Source organism: Apodemus sylvaticus, chromosome 4, assembly GCF_947179515.1.
Source record: "Apodemus sylvaticus chromosome 4, mApoSyl1.1, whole genome shotgun sequence".
NCBI classification, from domain to species: domain Eukaryota; kingdom Metazoa; phylum Chordata; class Mammalia; order Rodentia; family Muridae; genus Apodemus; species Apodemus sylvaticus.
The window spans coordinates 70,364,213-70,388,898 of record NC_067475.1 but is presented as its reverse complement, the minus strand read 5'-3'; the positions used below and the strand labels follow the sequence as shown (position 1 = coordinate 70,388,898).

The 24,686-nt window shown below is 40.8% G+C and overlaps 1 pseudogene; it reads left to right on the top strand.

Annotated features, from left to right (window-relative positions):
* Nucleotides 1-1,273: 1,273 nt before the first annotated feature.
* The window catches only part of LOC127683611 (TD and POZ domain-containing protein 2-like), a 55,167-nt pseudogene continuing 31,754 nt past the window's right edge, over nucleotides 1,274-24,686 (top strand).

The following is a 24,686-nucleotide window of genomic DNA, read 5'->3' as shown; positions in this document are numbered from 1 at the left end:
TTGTGAACACTCAGACTCCTGAGCAGTTACGGAAAGCACCCCTTCCCTGATCATGTTTATGGTAGCATTTGTAAGACCAGTGCATGGGTAAATAGTATCTGTGCAGAGATTTGCATGATCTCTTTATTTATGCAAGATTGTCCCTAGTAAGCAAAGTATATTGGTGATGGTTATTCTTCTAGTCTGCACTAATTGTGGACATACTAAAGTGGAAGGCATGACTTTTCCTTTTTTTTTTTTTTTTTTTTTGGTTTTTTTCAAGACAGGGTTTCTCTGTGTAGCCCTGCCTGTCCTGGAACTCACTTTTTAGTCCAGGGTGGCCTTGAACTCAGAAATTTGCCTGCCTCTGCCTCCCAAGTGCTGGGATTAAAGGCATGTTCCACCAGTCCCCAGCTAAATTTTTTTAAGTTGAAGTATATAGATCCAGTTCTGATACAGATTCTTCTGGTCAAAAAACAGATAAATTTAATCTGAGTCTTGAGGCAGAAAAACAGATATGTTTAATCCAGATCGTCAGACTAGAAGACACTCCCTTAACTAGGCCACCCCTTCTACTGGAGGCCCACAATGAGCATAAAGAAGAAGGAAGCTTTTTTCTTTGGCTTCCTGCTCTCATCTCAATAGCTAGCCCATTCCTTCACTGGCATTAGACCCTTCTTCTTAAGAATTTCAGTATATACTGAAGAACACCTGAGACTTCACACCTTGCACAATAATACTGACTGTAGTCATTGTTATATTAGCTAGACCTCAGCCTGTATGTTATTCTCATATATCTTCTGACTATTTATATAAAGTCATTCATTCTCTATATGACCCTGAAAATAAAACACACTTGAGATGAGAATATATAAAGTTTTACAGACTTTACTATCCAGAGGTGGATAGAATAGTCCAAATTAGTGACCACTGACCTAAGAGTCACTAAACTCATACACATACACACACACGGAAGTCCAGTGGGGAGGGAGGAGAGAGAGAGAGAGAGAGAGAGAGAGAGAGAGAGAGAGAGAGAGAGAGAGAGAGAGAGAGAGATGGGAAAGAGAAGAAGAGAGAGGGAGAGAGAAGGAAGGAGGGAGAAGGAGGGAGCAAGGGAGGGAGAGAGAGAAAGAGAGAGAGAGAGAGAGAGAGAGAGAGAGAGAGAGAGAGAGAGAGAGAGAGAGAGAGAGAGAGAGAGAACTTAGGGGAAATGTAGTGAGCCACCCTTTGTTCTTCTCTGTTACAAGATGGCACTGGCCACATGCTGCTCCCTGGTAGTAAGTCACTTGAATACATGCGCAGTGTGCTGTATTCCTCATCTCACTTAGATGCTAATGAAGAACTCACTGAGTTCACCTATGAGAAAACAGCTGGTTATCTCCCTTGGCAGATGAGGCTATCTAGGCTTTATAAGGTCAGGCTGGGAGAGAGCCCGGGGCCGCCAAAAGAAGAAATAAGCTTAATTCAAGGTTTCCTGCATAAACCATTAAAGGAAGAAACTCCTTGGTGTTGTGTACTCTTTGCTGGTGAAGGTGGACGCGACATTATTGGTGGCCCGTACTGTCTGGAGTCTTCAGAACCTTTATTGGTCGGGGGTTTTCAGTGCGCTGGTGAGTACCCAGTAGTTGGGGGTTAATTAAATTAAAAATTCCTGGAATATGGGAGGTATAAAGATCCCGGTTATGGGACAAGACAGCTCTCGGTATTAAGAGGCTATAAAGATCCCAGTAATGTATGGGACAAGGCAGCTCTCGGTATTAAGTGGCTATGAAGTTCCCGGTATTTGGGGCAAGTTTTAAATTATAAAAGAAAAATTAATCGGTAATAGAGGCCACGGGAGTCTCAGGTCTGTAGTACAAATGGACAAATGGAGGAAAGTGTGGTTAGTTCGCCCTGCCCTACAAATTAAGGCGGGGGCGGGGGGAGTTTGAGGTGGAACAAAAGGATAGAGGATTTGCATAGTAATCAACTAACAGTGAACTCCATGGTTAAGAACCATGGGAATTTTAAGTAAGAAGTTCTCATGCCTGTTTTTAAAGGACAGGCACCTTGTTACTCTGCCTGGTCAATTAGAAGCAGTTTAGATTCTGCCTCTAATTACGTGATAGCAGTGATAATAGAAATTTATTTAGGATGGGGACTTCCCAGTCTCATCCAATTTTTCTGGCTCTGCAAGAGCTATTATTTTCTAAAAACTTAAAACTTAAGAAATCCACCCTGGAGAGATTCCTGAATGAATGTGATACAGTAGCTCCTTGGTTTGCAGTCTCAGGGAACCTTAAGGTACCCTGCTGGGATAAATTAGGCAAGGACTTGGATTTCTCTTGGGAACAGGGCACCCTGAAACCGGGGGTGAAGCCCGTTTGGAAATTGGTGAGGAGCTGTCTAGAAGATCACAGATGTTACAGGGCCCTTGAGAATGGCCGAAATGCTTTGGAAATGATAAAGGAAGAAAGGTCAGAAAAAGCTGAAAGTGAAAAAGGAGATAGGAGAGGGTCTCTGTATCCTAGCCCCAGGGACTTAGAACAAACAGAATCTGAAGATTCCCACAGCGAAGATGAAATTCAGGCTCTCATGAGCAAGTTAGAGGCCGAGGTACTAAAGAGAAAAAAGACATTCAAAGACAAAAAGCAAATTCCGGCCAAGGCAGCAGAGTGCCACTCCCCTATGCCAGCCCTGCCTCCTTACCAGAAAGGCATTTCTACAACGCACCCTTCCCCCCTTCCCCTCCCGCACTTTGTGGGCTTTCCTTTTGCCCAGAACTCTAGGGGCAGTCCCGAGCAAAACCTCTCACTGGGTGAAAACATTCCAGGGTTCCGCACGGAAAAAGAGCTTGCTTTAATAGCCTTCTTACAGGATCTATGAGATTTAAAAGGAAAATTTAAAAGGTACTTTAAATCTTCCGCGGAAGGCTGAATCCTACACGAGCTAAATTTTCTGGAGGAAAATTTATTCTTTATAAGTCAGAGACAGTTAAAACAGCCAGACAAAGAAATTCCTGGGCTCTCCTCTACCCCCCCCCCCCACCTCTCTCTACATGGTCATGGCCAATATACCGTGTCTCACATTTTTTAAAACTTTTTCTCTTTTTATAAACTTAATATGGATTAAAAAAGCAAGACACTATACAATAACTATCAATGGTTGGCACTATTTCTTTCCTTCCTTCCCTGGCAGAACTCCCAGAAGAAAAAGAAGACAAGGAGTTAACTCTTAAACAAGAGAAAAAGCAGGTTTCAAAAAAAGCAGTTTTTCCATGTACAGGACATGGTATCAAATAGTATAATAATAATTATACTACTACTACTAATAATAGTAATAATAATAATAATGGTTAAAAGCTAATTTCAAAACTCTCCAAGAAACAGAAGAAAATGGGAGATGTCCTATTTTCTCTCTGAATCCTAATGGAGATATTCTTAGTTCTGGTTAAGGTATTTGGATCTTTTTGGGACATCAAGTTCCATTTCTGTCTGTTGCCTACCTTTGGTGCACCAAACTTGTCTATATGTGTGTCAATTCATGTTGTCTATTGTTTGAGTGCTGAATGATTGTTGTGTTTATGTTATGTGTTAAAAAGAAAAAAATAAAATGGTTAAAAAAAAAGGTATTATCTACTGGCAGTCATGCCAGTCTATAATTTACACAGAAGATGATTAAAGGTGCTTCACATTCTTAACTATGAGTTAAACATAGCTGGAGAAAAAAGCTACTTTTAAGAGGCCAACAGCCTCAAACTTAATGGTTAATTCTCCTGGAAAAATTTCTACCATGGTGATGGTTGGGTTCAAGGTGTTTTATTCCCCTAAAATTACAGCTAGAAAAATATATATGTATTTGGTTTAAATTAATGAGATTTGTGTAATTGCTTCATCTTTATTTCTAATTGATCTTAAAGGTATAAATGTTTTACATGCCTTGACTATAGAGTATTGACTCATAAGTTATTGGACATGATTTAAAAAATATAATGATGGTAACAAAAGGTAAGTTTAAAACTAACAATTTAGGGTTAAAGCTATCTTAAGCAACATGTGGCATGACAGAAGTCAAGAAATACAGGTCTCTAAGGTATTTCTAAATTGACATAACGTTTTATGTGATTCTTATCCTAGAACTCAGACTTATAAAATATAAGACTTAAAGTAATGTCTCTTCAATAAGTTACATTGTCATACAATCAAACACACAAGCTGATAGACAAACTTTGCAATATGAAAATAATGTGTTTGCTATTATTTTAAGGAGAAAAGATTATTTAAACTGGGTTTTGCTTTCAAAAAATTGCAGCTATGCTTTGATATTACAGCTTACTTTTGTTATTTGACCTTCATACAGTGGGGTCTGGTTACAGGCTGCTCCTTGCAAGATTGATGGGTATAAGGCTGGCCTTATCTTCACCTAGAGAGTTATGGCCAAAAGAACGTTTTTAACAGATTCATACAGATGTGGTTCAAAATAAAGTTTTAAACTTAGATCCATAAAACATTAATAAGGCTATATAGAAATTATAAAGGCATTAAAATTCGGCCTTGGATTCACCCCAAATATTAACACAGGAGGCTAGAGTAGCCCTCAAAAGAATAGAACAAGGGTTACAAGACGCAATATTGTTTCACTACAAAGAGAAAAAATTGCTTTATATATTTTGTCTACCTTTTTGCAGCCTACAGGCCTGCTTTGGCAGGAATGTCCCCTGTTGTGGGTACATCCTATAGCCTCACCAACAAAACCTATTGATCATTACTCTACTGCAATTGCTAAATTGGTCCTTCTGGGGATACAACAATGTCTACAGATTTTTTGGGAAGAATCTTACATCACTGATCGTTTCCTATACTGCTTCTCAGGTGCAGGTTTTGTGTGGGAAAATTGATGACTGGGCCATATTGCGCTGCTGTTTTGATAGATTAATAGATAATCATTTTCCCAGACATCCTTTGCTTTCATTTTTTAAGGAGCATCCTGTGGTGTTTCCAAAAGTAACTGCACAAGCACCCTTGCCGGGTGCCCCCAATATATTTACAGACGGATCTAAAACAGGCTGTGGAGCTTATATGATTGAGCACAATAAGCCCGTTTTGTGCCAATATCAGCCTGGCTCCCCACAGGTGGTTGAGTTACAAATTGTGTTAGAAGTTTTCAAAAAATGTTCCTTTCCATTTAATTTACTTTCGGATTCATCTTATGTGGTAAATGCTGTTAAGATATTAGAAGTAGCTGGCTCCATAAAACCTACTAGTACAGTAAGTCATCTTATGAAGGAATTACAGAAAATTATCTGGTCCAGAGATTCAAAAATTTTTATACAACATATTAGAGCCCATTCTGGTCTGCCAGGCCCGCTGAATAAGGGCAATGACCTTGTTGATCGATGCACCAGAATGGAATATGCCCTCCTGGCCTCATCCCTGGAAGCTGCATGGAAATTTCATCAACAATTTCATGTTTCAGCTAGGACATTACAACAAAAATTCCATCTTTCCCATGCAGATGCATGACAGATCGTGCTGGAGTGCCAACAATGTATATTTTTTCACCATCCCCCGCGTCTAGGAGTTAATCCAAAGGGCCTATTGCCCCTAAAATTATGACAGATAGATGTGACTCATATATCTTAAGTTTAGAACCTTAAAGTATGTTCATGTCTCTGTGGATATATGCTCTGGCATTATTCATGCTACTGCCATGAGTGGAGAGAAGGCTCGCAATATGATTGGACATTGCCTTGAAGCATGGGCTGCCTGGGGGCAGCCTTGTTAGTTAAAACAGATAATGGTCCATCTTATACTGCTCAGTCGTTCCAGTCTTTCTACAAACAAATAAATATACAGTTAAATCATGGCCTTCCTCATAATCCCCAAGGTCAGGGCATTATAGAGCATGCCCACTACACCTTAAAAGAACACTTAATAAAACAAAAAGGGGAATTGGCTATGGTCACACCCCTAAGGACGGCATAGCATTTGCCCTCTTCTGGTGTGTCTGAAGACAGCTACAATATACTTATCTATAATTTAATCTTTAAAAAGGTGCCTAGACAGGACCCTTTGGGACAGGACACATAAAGTGTGTATCCCAAAGAGGGTATATAGAAACATTCAGATATATAAGCACACTTATTATTCGTATCATCAAAAAGGTAATGGCTTAAAAAACAATTTTACATTTTTGTATACATCAAATTATAAAGATTTGTTCTTGATGTAGCACATTATGATGTTGATTCTAAAGGACTTAATTAGCTTCTGAGGATGGTTGATACTCATATTTCTAATTTAAAAAATCAATATATGTGCACATAACTATGATTCATCTTGGGACATCATTTTCATGAATGGCTTTTTTGAAGGAAGAGCTAGATATCTTGTTTATAATCAACAGGTGGCTGTGGAAACACATGGGCTCAGCTCAGTTAGCAGAGCTGACCATGATCGACTTATGGATTATGCTTTTAATCCTTTTACAATTTGCCAAAGGGCTCATGCTCTGAGTAATCTGTCATCTAGCGTTGCTCATGCAATTGATGTGCAAGTGAGCCTTTATGGTCAACTGAAAGGAGGCTTAATGGTAATAAACCAAAGAATTGATTTAGTACAAGAACAAATTGAGACCTTGTGGCAGCTAGCCCAATTGGGATGTCAGTGGAAATATTCTAGTTTATGCATTACCAACATTTAGTATGAAAATTTTAAAAGAGCTGCGAATTTGTCTAAACAAATGTCTAAGTATCTTTTAGGAAATTGCATTGGTGAATTTGACACCCTGATGGACCAACTCCATATGGCTATCATCACCATGAATTCCACTCCAGTGGATGTGTCTTTGGCTGAAGGACTGTCATCATGGATCAGCTCAGTGGTGTATCATCTGAAGGAGTGGGCGGGACTTAGAGTCCTTGCTGTTCTCATGATTTTAATAGCATTTGCTTGCCTGTGGTGTATCTGTAGGATAGGTTTGTCCAACAGAGACAGGCCACAATGATAGTACAGGCACTCACAGCTATTAAAGCTGGACAGTGCCCCCAGGCCTGGCTGACAGCCTTATATACTCTTACCTGATAGCGTGTTTAATAATAAAAAAGGAGGAACAAACAGGAGCACAGAATGCATGGCCATGGTATGATGGGATCTTGTCAAATTATCAAAATGCTTTTACCCCACTAACTCCTCTTGCTCGCATTAAGGGAGAATTTTTTCTTTATAATATATTTGCTGTTAGGAACGTTAACAGAAGGGCAGTCAGACTTCTTAATATAACCATAAACTCACTTTTGCAAAACATGAATTATTCTTCTGCCCCGGTTTGCGTCAAACCACCCTTTTTCTTCCTTATTAGTACCGATGTGTCTAGTGATCGCCTAGATTGTAACAGTACCCATACACAATGCTATCTATCAGAATGTTGGGATGGCGGCAACGATACTGCCTTGGTAGTTCACCTACCCATGTTTGTGCCCATTCCAGTTATAGAAGACGCAGACACTTTTCCTATAGGACAATTGTTCCATTTCAAGAGAGATTTTGGTATTACTGTTGCCATTATTACAGCCATTACTATATCTGCAGCAGCCGCTGCTACTGCTGCAGTAGCCATGGCGTCTCAAGTGCAGACTGCAGAGGTAGTGAATAGTATAGTTGAGTGGTCTGCACGAGCCTTACAGACCCCAAATCAATATAATTCCCATTTAGAAGCTGGAATACGACTTTTGAATCAGAGAGTAGATATTCTACAAGAAGAAATTGATGCACTTGTAACAATGGTGCAGGTATCTTGCGTTAAACATACCCCAGGATTGTGTATTACTCCCCTTCAGGTAAATATGACAGTTCTAAAAGAAAGTCAGTACAATATAAGTGAATTCCTTAAAGGAAATTGGTCTCTTGAGGGAGAATTATTAACCAAACAGCTTGTATTTCAGATAGCTTCGCTTAATGCCACAAGACTGAAGCCAATCACCGTGGAGGACCTGACCTCGTGGCTCTCCAGTGTCTTTTCTTGGATCAAAGAGTGGGCTGGATTGTTAGCTATAGCCACCCTTATGTGCTTAGCAGCCTTTGTCTGCCTTTGGTGCTTCTGCCGTATTAGACGAGATCATGTAGCTCATAGAGCCATAGTTTATCAGGCTCTTGCAGCTATAGACGCTCAGGAAGACGTCTTTGTGTGGCTGGCCTCTCTAAAATCTTAGAAGCCTACTCTCCAGGGTACACTGTACATACTATACTGTCTGGAATCCAATGATACTCAATGACAGGCAAATTCTCAGCACTTGGATCAACCTGAGACATGGGGCTCGGTGGACGATAGGGTAACCCTTTGATGGGTAAGACTAAGTCATGGCAGAGATGACATAAGTCAGGGGTCATTGGACAGTAGGATGCCAGTGACCCGATTAGCCCTGACCTGGGACGGCTTCTATTAAAACAAAAAAGGGTGATATGTAGTGAGCCACCCTTTGTTCTTCTCTGTTACAAGATGGTGCTGGCCACATGCAGCTCCCTGGTAGTAAATCTCTTGAATACATGTGCAGTGTATTCCGTATCTCACTTACATGGTAATGAAGAACTCACTGAGTTCACCTATGAGAAAACGGCTGGTTATCTCCCTGGGCAGATGAGGCTATCTAGGCTTCATAGGGTCAGGCTGGGAGAGAGCCCGGGGCCGCCAAAAGAAGAAATAAGCTTAATTCAAGGTTTCCCGAATAAACCATTAAAGGAAGAAACTCCTTGGTGTTGCGTCCTCTTTGCTGGCGAAGGTGGACGCGACAGAAAAATTGAAACTAAAATGTAAAGTGTACCTATAATTGTGTTCAAAAGAATGAAGAGTAAATAACTTCTGGTGTTCTTTTCAGGTCAACATTAACCTTCAAACTACCTCCAGCAGAAACGTCAGGGGACATGGAGGCAAAGGGCCGGGCCTCCACACAGATCAGCATTAAAAAATCTGCTATGAGTGGACCATTAGCAACTTCTCATTTTGCACGGGGGGGGGGGAATTCAGAAAAGGATTTCAAGCCTAGTGCTCTCATTAGAGGCCAATGAGGAAGTGGCATGGTGTTTGACAGTGAACACAAATGGGGTTGATGAAGAAAGCAAAGATTACCTGTCAGTTTACCTGGGGTTGCTCAGCTGTCCAGAGAGCCCAGTTTGGGCAAAGTTCAAATTCTGGATCACAAATTCTCAAGGAGAGAAATGTCAAAGTATGAAAAACCCCAATGTCGTAAGCTTTCAGCAATATGAAGACTGGGGATTCAAAAAGTACATCCTTCGAGGTTTCTTCCTCTCCCATCAGCAATGGCTTGTCGCTGAAGACCAGCTCAGCCTCTGCTGCAACATGAGCCTAGTAGAAGCCATCTTTAGCATGCCTGGACAGAAGATGACACCTGTAATCAAGGATTCAAGATAGATGTTGACAGATGACCTAGCAAAGCTGTGGGAGAAATCTCTCTTCACAGACTGTTCCCTATTGGTATGTGGCCATGTATTCAGGGCTCACAAGGCCATCCTAGCAGCTCGCTCTCCAGTTTTCAGAGCCATGTTTGAACATGAAATGCAGGAGAGCCTAAAGAACCTCGTTGAGATCCATGACCTGGAACCTCAGGTCTTCCAGATGATGTGCTTCATCTACTCAGGGGAAAAACACCACACCTCAACAGCAACTCCATGGCCACTGGTGTGCTGGCAGCAGCTGACAAGTATGGCCTGGAGGACTTGAAGGTCATGTGTGAGGATGCCCTCTTCAGGATGCTGTTTGTGGAGAAAGCTGTAGACACTCTCATCGTGGCCGATCTCCACAGCACACAGTGACTGAAGACTCAGGCCCTGGATTTCATTGCACTTCATTCCTATGAAGTCTGTGAGACCTTGGGGTAGAAGGAAATGTTGGAGTCTCATCCCTACTTGGCAGCTGAAGCCTTCCACTTCCTGGATTCTGCACAGAGTATTTTCTTCGAACCCTCACTCAAAGGCATAAAGAGATTTTAGGAGCTGGTCAGATATGACCAACTCCTGTCTTCCAATGGCAGCACCCAATGTAGTTACCAATGACTTCTGGTTAGAGTACAGTATTGCTGGAGCATTTACACTGCATCTGCATGAAAGCAGCATGGTGGCTCAGGATTTCAAACAGCTCTGCTATGTTAAAATTTCAGGTGTGAATGGCAGAACAGGAGTCTCAGACAATCTAGATGATATCTGCCCTGTTGATGTTCCTGTTTGTTTTTGTCTGACATGATGGAAACTGGGATTCAAGTTAGGTGCTGACCATGAGCACAGCCCAAAGGAATTTCATTGGGGAAAACTGTATGTACTGATCTAAACAGAACAAATGACCAGGGCCCAAAGAAAGGGAGAAATCAAACATGAATATTTATTTATCTAAGACTTAAATGACAATGAAGACTTTTTTAAGGCTCAGTTTGTGGGAACTCAGCTGCCAAAGGAATTACTGCTCTGTCAGAGAACTGTGGTTCAGTTCCCAGCATACCCAGGAGAGTTTTCAACCACCTGTAACTGGTCATCCAGAGGATCTGAGGCCCATCTCTGTTCTTCATGGCCACAAACAGCTCTGTAGACAAAATCGTAACCCAATAAATTATAATATGAATAAAATATTTGAAATCAGTATGTGGATTCCAGAGATGTTTATGTTCAGAGAAGTCACATATAGTCCAATCAGCCCTGCTCAGCTGTGGATATTTGTGGAGACTATCTTACCAGTATTACAAACACTTTGTCTTTTTTCTTGGCATCTGCATTAGCCAAAAGCTCCATCATCATGCTCTTATGGTGACTGAGAAGTGTAGACTAATGTGGAGGAAGTCTATTCCTCCTGGGAGAGAAGTGTTTGTTGGTCAAAGCATGCAAAAATCTTTTATGTATTTTGAAAACATTCGAAGAGATTGATTCATTATGTATTCATACTCCCTAGGCCAGTTGTTTCTCATCTTCTCAATGTTGTGCCCCCTTAATACAGTTCTTCCTGTTGTGGTCAACCAGAACCATTAAATTACTTGTTGGCTACTTCATTACTGTAGTGTGGCTCCTGTTATGAATTATACTATAAAGATCTGATGTAGAGGATATTTGATATCCAACCCCCATGAAATGGTCAATACCCCACCACAGAGGATGAGGGAGCCACAGTTTGAGAAGCATGGCTCCAGGCCATGCCTGCCTTCATACCAGCTAGACTTCTTACAGAAGTTCTTGTACTAAAGTTCCACCACACCTAATTCCACAATCTCAATTAACCTCTGTACCGCACCACCTGTGGGAGTCTTCACTGACCATTCTTTTTATATTTTGTGGATGCCACAGATCTTTCCCTTCTAGCCTCCCTACCCATCTCTATGCTCTGTCCCAGGCTTTAAGTCCAGCTTGCACCCCTGCTAACACAAGTGTCACTCTTTCCAATACAAGGAGGGAAACTACACCCTGGAAAAAGTAAGATAGTAACCTTCCTTCATCAAACCCAAAAGAAGATAATCACTCAAATATAAAAATAACATCAAAAATGACAGGAAGTAATAATCTCTATTCCTTAATATCTCTTAACATCAATGGACTCAATTCGCCAATAAAAAGACATAAACTAACAGACTGGATAAGGAAACAGGACCCTACATTTTGCTGCATACAGGAAACACACCTAAATGTCAAAGACAAAAACTACCTTAGAGTAAAAGGCTGGAAGACAATTTTACAAGCCAATGGTCTCGGGAAACGAGCTGGAGTAGCCATTCTAATATCAGATAAAATCGACTTTCAACCTAAAGTCATCAAAAGAGACACTGAGGGTCACTTCTTGCTGGTCAAAGGAAAAATCCACCAAGAAGAACTTTCAATTCTGAACATCTATGCTCCAAATACAAGGGCACCCTCATTCGTAAAAGAAACTTTACTAAAGTTCAAAGCACACATTGCACCTAACACAATAATTGTGGGGGACTTCAACACTCCACTCTCCTCAATGGACCGATCAGGAAAACAGAAACTAAACAGGGACACAGTAAAACTAATTGAAGCTTTAGATCAGTTGGATTTGACGGATATTTATAGAACATTTCACCCTAAAGCAAAAGAATATACCTTTTTCTCAGCACCTCATGGTACCTTCTCCAAAATCGACCATATAATTGGTCGCAAGAAAGACCTCAACAAATACAAGAAGATCGAACTAATTCCATGCCTCCTATCAGAGCTCTATGGTGTAAGAGTGGTTTTCAATAGCAACAAAAACAACAGAAAGCCCATATACACATGGAGGCTGAACAATACTCTACTCAATGACACCTTGGCCAAAGAAGAAATAAAGAAAGAAATCAGAGACTTTTTAGAATTTAATGAAAATGAAGGCACAACATACCCAAATCTTTGGGACACAATGAAAGCCGTGCTCAGAGGAAAACTCATAGCCCTGAGTGCCTCCAAAAAGAAAATGGAGAGAGCATATCCTAGCAGCTTAGTGACACTGAAAGCCCTGGAACAAAAAGAAGCGATTTCACCCAGGAGGAGTAGAAGACAGGAAATCATCAAACTCAGGGCTGAAATCAATCACGTGGAAACAAAGGGAACCATACAAAGAATCAACGAGTCCAGGAGCTGGTTCTTTGAGAAAATCAACAAGATAGATAAACCCTTAGCCAGACTGACCAAAGGGCACAGAGAAAGTATCCAAATCAACAAAATTCGAAATGAAAAGGGAGATATTACAACAGAAAATGAGGAAATCAAAAAAAATCATCAGATCCTACTACAAGAGCCTGTACTCAACACAACTGGAGAATCTGGAGGAAATGGACAATTTCCTAGACAGATACCAAATACCAAAATTAATTCAGGACCAAGTAGATCATCTAAACAGTCCCATAACCCCTAAAGAAATAGAAGGGGTCATAGAAAGTCTTCCAACCAAAAAAAAGCACAGGACCAGATGGTTTCAGTGCAGAATTCTATCAGACCTTCAAAGAAGACCTAACACCAATACTCTTCAAACTATTCCACAAAATAGAAACAGAAGGAACCCTACCCAATTCCTTCTACGAAGCTACAATTACGCTGATACCAAAACCACACAAAGATCCAACAAAGAAAGAAAACTTCAGACCAATCTCCCTTATGAACATCGATGCAAAAATACTCAATAAAATTCTTGCCAGCCGAATCCAAGAACCCATCAAAACGGTCATCCACCATGATCAAGTAGGCTTTATCCCAGGGTGGCAGGGGTGGTTCAATATATGGAAATCCATCAATGCAATCCACTACATAAACGAACTCAAAGAACAAAACCACATGGTCATTTCATTGGATGCTGAAAAAGCATTTGACAAAATTCAGCTTCCTTTCATGCTTAAAGTCTTGGAAAGAACAGGAATACAAGGCCCATACCCAAACATCGTTAAAGCAATATATAGCAAACCAGTAGCCAGCATCAAACTAAATGGAGAGAAACTTGAAGCAATCCCTCTAAAATCAGGGACTAGATAGGGCTGCCCCCTTTCTCCTTATCTTTTCAATATTGTACTTGAGGTACTAGCTCGGACAATTCTACAACATAAGGAGGTCAAAGGGATAAAAATTAGAAAGGAAGAAGTCAAACTATCATTATTTGCAGATGACATGATAGTCTACCTAAGTGACCCAAAAAACTCCACTAGAGAACTCCTACAGCTGATAAACAACTTCAGCAAAGTGGCAGGTTATAAAATCAACTCAAGCAAATCAGTGGCCTTCCTATACTCAAAGGATAAGCAGTCTGAGAAAGAAATTAGGGAAATGACCCCCTTCACAATAGCCACAAACACTATAAAGTATCTTTGGGTGACTCTTACCAAACATGTGAAAGATCTGTATGACAAGATCTTCAAGACTCTGAAGAAGGAAATGGAAGAAGAACTCAAAAAATGGGAAAACCTCCCATGGTAATGGATCAGCAGGATCAATATAGTTAAAATGGCCATCTTGCCAAAAGCCATATACAGATTCAATGCAATACCCATCAAAATCCCAACTAAATTCTTCACAGAATTAGAAAGAGCAATTATCAAATTCATCTGGAATAACAAAAAACCCAGTATAGATAAAACTATTCTCAGCAACAAAAGAAAGTCTGGGGAAATCAGTATCCCTGACCTCAAGCAATACTACAGAGCAATAGTGTTAAAAACTGCATGTTATTGGTATAGTGACAGGCAGGAGGATCAATGGAACAAGATTGAATATCCAGAAATGAACCCACACACCTATGGCCACTAGATCCTCGACAAAGGGGCTGAAAACATCCAATGGAAAAAAGATAGCCTTTTCAACAAATGGTGCTGGTTCAACTGGTGGTCAGCATGCAGAAGAATGCGAATTGATCTATCCTTGTCTCCTTGTACTAAGCTCAAATCCAAATGGATCAAGGACCTCCACATAAAGCCAGATATCCTGAAGCTAATAGAAAAGAAACTGGGGAAGACCCTTGAGGACATCGGTACAGGGAGAAAGTTTCTGAACAGAACACCAATAGCATATGCTCTAAGATCAAGAATTGACAAATGGGACCTCATACAATTACAAAGTTTCTGTAAGGCAAAGGACACCATCAAAAGGACAGATCGGCAGCCAACAAATTGGGAAAAGATCTTCACCAATCCTACATCAGATAGAGGGCTAATATCGAATATATATAAAGAACTCTAGAAGTTAGACTCCAGAAAACCAAACAACCCTATTAAAAAACGAGGTACAGAGGTAAACAAAGAATTCTCACCTGAAGAATTTCGGATGGCAGAGAAACATCTTAAAAAATGCTCAACTTCATTAGTCATTAGGGAAATGCAAATCAAAACAACCCTGAGATTTCACCTTACACCAGTCAGAATGGCTAAGATTAAAAATTCAGGAGACAGCAGGTGTTGGCGAGGATGTGGAGAAAGAGGAACACTCCTCCACTGCTGGTGGGGTTAGAAATTGGTACAATCACTCTGGAAATCAGACTGGCGGTTCCTCTGAAAACTGGGCACCTCACTTCCAGAAGATCCTGCTATACCACTCCTGGGCATATACCCAGAGGATTCCCCACCATGTAATAAGGATACATGCTCTACTACGTTCATAGCAGCCCTATTTATAATTGCCAGAAGTTGGAAAGAACCCAGGTATCCCTCAACAGAAGAGTGGATGCAAAAAATGTGGTATATCTACACAATGTAGTACTATTCAGCCATTAGAAACAATGAATTCATGAAATTCTTAGGCAAATGGATGGAGCTGGAGAACATCATACTAAGTGAGGTAACCCAGACTCAAAAGATGAATCATGGTATGCACTCACTAATAAGTGGATATTAACCTAGAAAACTGGAATACCCAAAACATAATCCACACATCAAATGAGGTACACGAAGAACGAAGGAGCGGCCCCTTGTTCTGGAAAGACTTAGTGAAGCAGTATAGGGCAAAACCAGAACAGGGAAGTGGGAAGGGTTGGGGGGAAAACAGAGGGAGGGAAGGGGACTGATGGGACTTTCGGGGAGTGGGGGTCCAGAAAAGGGGAAATCATTTGAAATGTAAATAAATATATCAATAAAAAGGTCTGATATAGAGGATATCTTATATTCAACCCCCATGAAATGGTCAATACTCCACCACAGAGGATGAGGGAGCCACAGTTTGAGAAGCATGGCTCCAGGCCACGCCTGCCTTCATACCAGCTAGACTTCTTACAGAACTTCTTGTACTAAAGTTCCACCACAGCTAATTCCACAATCTCAATTAACCTCTGTACCGCACCACCTTTGGGAGTCTTCATTTCCCATTCTTTTTATATCTTGTGGATGCCACAGATCTTTCCCTTCTAGCCTCCCTACCCAACTCTATGCTCTGCCCCAGGCTTTAAGTCCAGCTTGCAGCCCTGCTAACAGAAGTGTCACTCTTTCCATGGTAACAGAAGGGTAAGGGCAGAATCAAAACTTGTCCTTTGCTGTCCACTTACTATTTCCCCAATCCTATTCCAAGCCCTATAGTGGGAAATTTGATGTGTTTTTTCTGTCCTGTAAAGCACCAAACCAAGTGGATCACAAAGAACTTATCCCCCATCTTCCTACCTACAACTCTATCCGTCATCTCAGTCTGCAGGCATTCACTAAGAGCATAGCAAAAGAACAGGGCAGGGAAACAGTTATGGAAACTGAAGAAGTCAGAGCTCCCCCTCCTTGCCAAATTCAATCCCCTAATCTGATCTACAGAGTTATATAATTACACCAGCTGCAGCTATCTTTTCTGCCTGCCTACATCTCCTTTGGGTCCCAGGGACAATTCCTTTTTAAGTTCCCTCTCACTACTTCCAGGCTGTATGGTAGCCCCTAACTCCAGCATCAAATCCATGTTACCTCACTGACCAATCCTGACAGGGACACATGGAAGATGCCTGTAGATATTCCTCAATCCTTCAGTTCTTCCTCCCCAATCCCCAGACAAGGTTTCTCTGTATAGTCCTGGCTGTCCTGGAACTCACTCTGTAGACCAAGCTGGCTTCAAACTCAGAAATACACCTGCCCCTGACTCCCAAGTGTTGGGATTTAAGGCATGCACTACCACTGCCTGGTAATCCTTCAGTTCTTGTAGAACTACACCTACCTTTCTAAACCACAAGTCTATACCAATCCTGACCACTTTTCATGTCTCCTTGAATTCCAAGGAGACAATAAAATCAGATTCTGGTGTAATTTCCTCCCTCCTGTGAACCCCTTCAGAGCCCTAATGTACCCCCATTCCTAAGTGTCAGCTCCCAGTACACAGGATCATCAAACCACCAGTAGCCAAAACTATTAGGTTTAATGAAAAGTTCCTGCCTGACCGCAGTGATGGCTCTTCTCATCTGTCAACTTGACTATGTTTGGATGAACTATAATCCAGAGTTTATAAATATCTTGTAAAAATGTAGAGAGGATCAGGTCCAGGCCTAGTAATACAGGGCTTTCATGCCAGCATTCAGGAAATATAGGTATGCAGGTCTTTGATGTCAAGGTCAGTTTATAGAACAATTTCTAAGCCAGCCACGCCTAAGCAGTGAAAGATGTAACAAAACCAAGGGGGCCTGTTCCAGTCCCAGCAAGCAGCAGCAGTGTGCAGAACGGGCTACTAGAATGTATGTTAGATTTGCCTTTTACCAAGATGTAGAGATGTTGGCTCTTCCAGCACCAAGCCTGCATGAATGATGAAGTATTTTCCATTATAAGGATAATGGACTGAACCTCAAAATGCCCAGGCTGCCCCAACTAAATGTTTGCCTTTATAAGACTTACTTTGGTCATGGTGTCTCTTCACAGCAAAACAAACAAACAAACAAACAAACAAACAAACAAACAAGCAAAAAAAAAACCAAAAAAAAATTTAACTAATACAACATACAGTAATCATACTCTTCAAAACTCCAGAGAGGAACAGAAGAAAAGGAATAGAACTGCTATACAAAACAGACAAATGTAGAAATTAGGATCTAAATCTTTAACCATTGCAATCCCAGAGTCTTAGATGCTAGCATATACAACACAATCAATAGCACCTAGGGCATTATGTCTACACTAGAGCCCAGCTATCCTAACCCAGCAGTGCCTGAAAATTCCTACATGTCTGAAGCATGAGGAAAGACCTTATAACTATCTGTATAAATGTGATAGAGTTCATTAAGGAGACAAAGAAGAAATCCCTGATGTAAATGCATGAAAACATATAAAGAGTGTGAGGATTGAGAGAAATCCATTTTGTATGCTACCACCAGATTCTAATAGGGGGTCTCTCGGAGAAGTTTCCAGGTAGTTGGCCCATAAATTTATTTGAGGTAAGCCAGATGATGCAGGGAAATAATGAGAGAGTAGAAAATATCTATAAAGACTTTTTAAAAGCCTGTATGACCTACACATTCTTTGACCCAGAAACAAGGGAAAATTGCCAGTGGTAAACATCGTTTTTTTGCTAAACAAACTGCCCCTGACATCATTCAGGAAATTCCATGCCTGGATAGATTTTCTGGTAAGCAACTTCCTTTAAGTTCATATAGGAAGACTATATGACTGAGAGCCCTGGCGTTCAACCCCCCTACAAAAACTGTGGGTAACTTTAATGGAGGAGCGCAAAGCCATATACTTTTTGTGGGCACAGGGGTACAACATTTCATTTGGAAGAAGCACTGAGGCCATTTTCAAATAAAACAACATTGGTACAGAGAAAATGGACAGCAAGACCTGTCCATGGACTAGCCAAAGAAAGATGGACTTGGGAGTGGAACAGGTAACCCATTCATTCATATTCATCCCTAGAGCCCATACTTCCTTATGGGAAGACATTTACTCATCAGATGGGAACCCAAATAAAGTTTGACCCTGAGGGCATGGAAGTGCTGTGTAAGAATGGATCAATCCTTGTTTTCACTTGGTCCTGGAGGAAGAGTACGCATTGCTTCCTCAACCAGCTGTATCTCTAAGCTTCTCCTTACCTGCAGAGGTTCCTGGAAGAAGTCTTTGAAGTCTGGGCATAAAAGGGACCCAATAGGACTTGCCCATCTTAGGACCTCAGTTCTACTCCAATTGAAGGCTGAAGCTGCTCCATTCTGAATCAGACAAAACCCAATGTCCATAGAAGCCAGAATGGGGATTAACAAATATCACTCCTGAATTGTCCACATGAGACCTGCTACAGGAGATGAGTCAGCCAGGCAACTGAGTGTCTGCTAAGGACACCCAGCTTGGTCAATTTGAGGTCACCTAACTATGGTACATATACAAAGTTGGGCAAAACATGCTGTGAGTTGCCTGGATGTAAACCATTCTTAGCATTCCAGTTCTATCATCTAGGAGGCATGTATGGGAATTTCTGGGGTCTATCAGGTTTAACTCTAGGGTTCAGGGTTCACTGGAATAGCCAAACCACCATATGAGGCTGCCAGGGGCAAGAAGATAGAATAGACCCCTGAGATAGATGTAGCTTTTAAGACCTATAAAAAAGTCTTATTGGAGGCACAGGCTCTGGTCATTATGGACATGCCCAAGTCCTCCCACCTGTATATAGATGAAAGAAAGGGAATAGTCAAAGGGGTGCTCACCAAAACTTTGGGTCCCTAGAAAATCAGTCTGTTTTTAACTAAGAACCTGAGCTTGCTTGACAGCGGTGGCACTCACCTTTAATCCCAGCATTTGTGAGGCAGAGGCAAGCAGATTTCTGAATTTGATGCCAGCCTGGTCTACAGAGTGAGTTCCAGGATAGCCAGGGCTACACAGAGAAACCCTGACTCAAAAAACAAAACAAAACAAAACAAAACAAAACAAAACAAAACAAAACAAAACAAAACAAAACAAAACAAAACAAGAAGCTGACTTGGTGACCCAAAGATTGCCAGCCTTTCTCTGGACCATAGCTACTACTGCCCTGCTAGATAAGGACCCTGACAAGAAAACAATGTGACAGGCACTTGTTTTCATGCCCCAATCCCCATGCTATCGAGTGGACCCTCAAGAATCCACTTAGCCAATGGCTGTCCAATGCCAGATTGATGTACTTCCAGGTGTTACTTTTGAATTCCCTCACATTAGATAAACCCATTATCTGCCCTTAACCCAGTCCCCCTGCTACCTGACCTATCCTCAAATGTACAGCATGATTGCTCTATAGCTTTGGGGCATGTCCAGAGCATCAGACCAGACTTGATTGGCATACTCCGGCCAGATGCAGAGCACATTGACTTCATAGATGGGAGCAGCTTCATCCAGAACAGAATCAGGTACACAGGGTTAGGAGTGGTGGACTTGGACTGTGTTTTATGAGCATCCGCTCTTCTGCCAGGCACATGAGCCCAAAAGGCTGAGTTGACAGGTCTAATTCAGGCTTTGCAGTTGGCAGATGTGGCTATAGCCAACATTTGTATTGACAGGAGATATGACTTTGCCAAGGCTCATGCACATAGATCCATACATCAAGATTGAAGATTGTTGATTGTTGCCTGCTCAAGGAAAGACCATCAAAATAAGGAAGTAATATTTGCTTTGCTGTAGGCGTTATGACTTCCTTTCTAAGTGGCCATAATTCATTACCCTGGGCATCCAAAAGGATCATGTGAATTAGCCTGAGGAAACAGACAAGCTAATAAAGCAAAAAAGAGGCCACCCAAGCTTTCACCACCAGCATCCTGATAGCCTTGTGACCCCCTGAACTCTCAACCATTCCTGAGTATACTACTGAAGACTAACATGATCAGAAGAAAATCAAAACATTTTACAGAAGAAATGGTTTCTAACCTCTGAGGGCTTTAAGGTCCTATCTAAGAAGTTTGGTATGAAATTCAGCTATCAGATTCATCAAGTTTTGCACCTGTGTCAGCAAAAACTTAAGTAATTGCTAATAGGGGTAAGATTCAAAATATTTCAGTTAGGATTCTTGATCGATCAGGCAATCTCACATTGTCCCACCTGCCAGGATATAAAAACTTCAGTAATAACAACCTCCTAATCAAGGATCTCCAGGAAGAAAAATTAAGAGCTAGAGCCAACAAAGAAAGAGAACTTAAGGCCAATTTTCCTTATGAATATCGATGAAAAAATACTTAATAAAAGTCTTGCTAACTGAGATCAAGAAAACATCAAAACAATCATCCACTATGATTCATCCCAGGGGTGCAGGGATGGTTCAATATAAGGAAATCCATCAATGCAATCCACTCCCTAAACAAACTCAAAGAATAAAACCCAAAAGATCACTTCATTAGATGCTGCAAAAGCATTTGACAAAATTGAGCATCCTTTCATGCTAAAAGTCTTGGAAAGGTCAGGAATTCAAGGCCCATCACCAAACATTCTCAAAGCAATATAGAGCAAACCAGTAGCCAACATCAAACTAAATGGAGAGAAATTGAAGCAATCCTACTAAAATCAGGGACTAGACAAGGCTGCCATCTCTCTCCATATCTTTTCAATATAATACTTGAAATTCTAGCTTGAGCAATTAGACAACATTAGGAAGTCAAAGGGATACAAATTGGAAAGGAAGAAGCCACTACTTTTTCATAATAAAGCTTTAAAATCATGGGCTATCTCCTCTTATCTAATCCTGCCAGGTTGGAGCAATGAAACAGGCTTCTCAGTGCTTCCAGAACACAGACTGGACCAAGGAAAAAGAAACTCTTCCTTGTCTTTCCTTCTCTGATGTGGAAACAATCATGGTTGATTTCTCCTTGCCAATGGCCACAGTCATCTGTTCTGTTCAGTTCAAGGCAGAAACATTTCTCCAAAGAAACTCAGTTGTTCTCTGCCTAGGGCCAGCTCTAAATTGAATCACAGTTTCCAAAAAACTAGACAAAATTCAAAGAGGAACATTAACATCATAGATGTCAGGTAGAGTGTTCCAGACTGCAGTGATGCCTATTGCTCACCTACCACTTCAATATGTATAATACATTGCAGGTGTTTTAAATCCTGAGCCACCATGCTGCCGTTCCCCTGATAAAGTGCAAATGCTCCCTCAATACCGTTGTCTAACCAGAAGTCATTACTGACAAAACTGGTTGTTGCTGTTGCAGAAGAGTGCAGGTCACACCTGTCGAGCTCCTGAAATCACTTTAGGCATTTGAATGACGGCTCCAAGAAAGGACACTGTGCAGAAGGACTAAGGATGTTGAACATTTCTTTAGGTTCTTCTCATCCATTCGCTATTCCTCAGGTGAAAATTCTTTTTTTTTATTGATATATTTTTTATTTACATTTCAAATGATTTCCCCTTTTCTGGGTCCCCACTCCCCTCAAGTCCCATAAGCCCTCTTCCCTCCCCCTGTTCCTCCATCTACCCCTTCCAACTTCCCTGTTCTGGAATTCCCCTATACTCTTGCACTGAGTCTTTCCAGAACCAGGGGCCACTCCATTCTTTTTGGACATCATTTAATTTGTGGATTATGTCTTGGGTATTCAAAGTTTCTAGGCTAATATCCACTTATCCGTGAGTGCATACCATGATTGATCTTTTGAGACTGGGTTACCTCACTTAGTATGATGTTCACCAGCTCCATCCATTTGTCTAAGAATTTCATGAATTCATTGTTTCTAATGGCTGAATAGTACTCCATTGTGTAAATATACCACATTTTTTTTTTATCCATTCCTCTGCTGAAGGACACCTGGGTTCTTTCCAGCTTCTGGCTACTACAAATAGGGCTGCTATGAACATAGTAGAGCATGTGTCCTTATTGCTTGCTGAAGAATCCTCTGGATAAATGCCCAGGAGTGTTATAACAGGGTCCTGAGGAAGTGTCATGCCCAGTTTTCTGAGGAACCGCCAGACTGATTTCCAAAGTGGTTGCACCATCTTGCAATCCTTCCAGCAGTGGAGGAGTGTTCCTCTTTCTCCACATCCTCACCAACACCTGCTGTCTCCAGAGTTTTTGACTTTAGCCATTCTGACTGGTGTGATGTGAAATCTCAGGGTTGTTTTGATTTGCATTTCTCTAATGTTTAATGATGTTGAACATTTCTTAAGGTGTTTCTCAGCTCTCTGAAATTCTCCATGTGAAAATTCTTTGTTTAGCTCCGTACCCCACTTTTTAATGGGGTTATTTGGTTCTCTGGGTTCTACCTTCTTGAGTTCTTTGTATATATTAGATATTAGCCCTCTGTTGGATTTAGGGTTGGTGAAGATCCTTTCCCAATCTGTTGGTCGACGTTTTGTCCTTTTGACAGTGTTCTTTGCCTTACAGAAACTTTGTAGTTTTATGAGGTCCAATTTGTCAGTTCTTGATCTTAGAGCATAAGCTATTGGTTTTCTATTCAAGAACTTTTTTCCTGTGCCCATGTCCTCCAGGGCCTTCCCCAGTTTCTTTTCTATTAGTTTCAGTGTGTCAGGTTTTATGTAGAGGTCCTTGATCCATTTGGAGTTGAGCTTAGTACCAGGAGATAAGAATGGATCGATTCACATTCTTCTGCATGCTGACCTCCATCTGAACCAGCACCATTTTTTTGAAAAGACTATCTTTTTTCCACTGGATGCTTTCAGCTCCTTTGTCGAAGATCAAGTGACCATAGGTGTGTTGGTTCATTTCTGGGTCTTGAATCCTATTCCATTGATCCACATGCGTGATATTGTACCAATACCATGCAGTTTTTTATCACTATTTCTCTTTAGTAAAGTTTAAAGTCTTGGGTACTGAATCCCCCTGGAATTCTTTTACTGTTGAGAATAGTTTTAGCTATCCTGGGTTTTTTGTTATTCCAGATGAATTTGAGAATTGATCTTTCTAGCTCTATGAAGAACTGGGTTGGGATTTTTATGGGGATAGCATTGAATCTATAGATTGCCTTTGGCAAGATGGCCATTTTAAGTATATTAATCCCGCCAATCCATGAGCATGGAAGATTTTTCCATTTTCTGAGATCTTCTTTGATTTCCTTCTTCAGAGATCTGAAGTTCTTGTCATATAGGTCTTTTACTTGTTTGGTTAGAGTCACCCCAAGATACTTTATGCGGTTTTTAGCTATTGTGAAAGGAGTCATTTCCCTAATTTCTTTCTCAGTCTGTTTATCCTTTGAATATATAAAGGCTACTGATTTGCTTGCATTGATTTTGTAGCCAGCCACTTTGCTGAAGTTGTTTATCAGCCGTAGGCGTTCTCTAGTAGAGTTTTTTTAGGGTCACTTATGTATACTATCATTTCATCTGCAAATAGTGATTGTTTGACTTCTTCCTTTCCAATTTGTATCCCTTTGACTTCCTTATGTTGTCTAATTGCTCTAGCTAAGACATCAAGAACTGTATTGAAAAGATATGGAGAGCCTTGTCTAGTCACTGATTTTAGTGGGATTGCTTCAAGTTTCTCTCCATTTAGTTTGATGTTGGCTACCGGTTTGCTGTATATTGCTTTTACTATCTTTTGATATGGGCCTTGAATTCCTGTCCTTTCCAAGACTTTTAGCATGAAAGGATGCTGAATTTTGTCAAATGCTTTTTCAGCATCTAATGAAATGATCATGTGGTTTTTTCCTTTGAGTTTGTTTATGTAGTGGATAGCATTTATGGATTTCCTTATATTGAACCATCCCTGCATCCCTTGGATGAAGCCTTCTTGATCATGGTGGATGATCATTTTGATGTGTTCTTGGATTTGGTGGGCAAGAATTTTATTTAGTATTTTTGCATCGATATTCATAAGGAAAATTGGCCTGAAATTCTCTTTCCTAGTTGGGTCTTTATGTGGTTTTGGTATCAGCGTAATAGTGGCTTCGAAGGAGGAGTTGGGTAGTGTTCCTTCTGTTTCTATTTTGTAGAAAAATTTGAAGAGTATTGATGTTAAGTCTTCTTTGAAGGTATGATAGAATTGTGCACCGAAACCATTTGGTCCTGTGCTTTTTTTGGTCGGAAGCCTATCTATGACCCCTTCTATTTCTTTAGGGGTTATGGGTCTGTTTAGATGGTCTATTTCATCCTGGATTAATTTTGGTAATTGGTATCTGTCTAAGAAAATGTCCATTTACTCCAGATTCTCCAGTTGTGTTGAGTACAGATTTTTGTAGTAGGATCTGATGATTTTTTGAATTTCCTTGGTTTCTGTTGTAATATCTCCATTTTTATTTCTTTTTTTTTATTCGATATAATTTATTTACATTTCAAATGATTTCCCCTTTTCTAGCCCCCCCCCACTCCCCGAAAGTCCCGTAAGCCCCCTTCTCTTCCCCTGTCCTCCCTCCC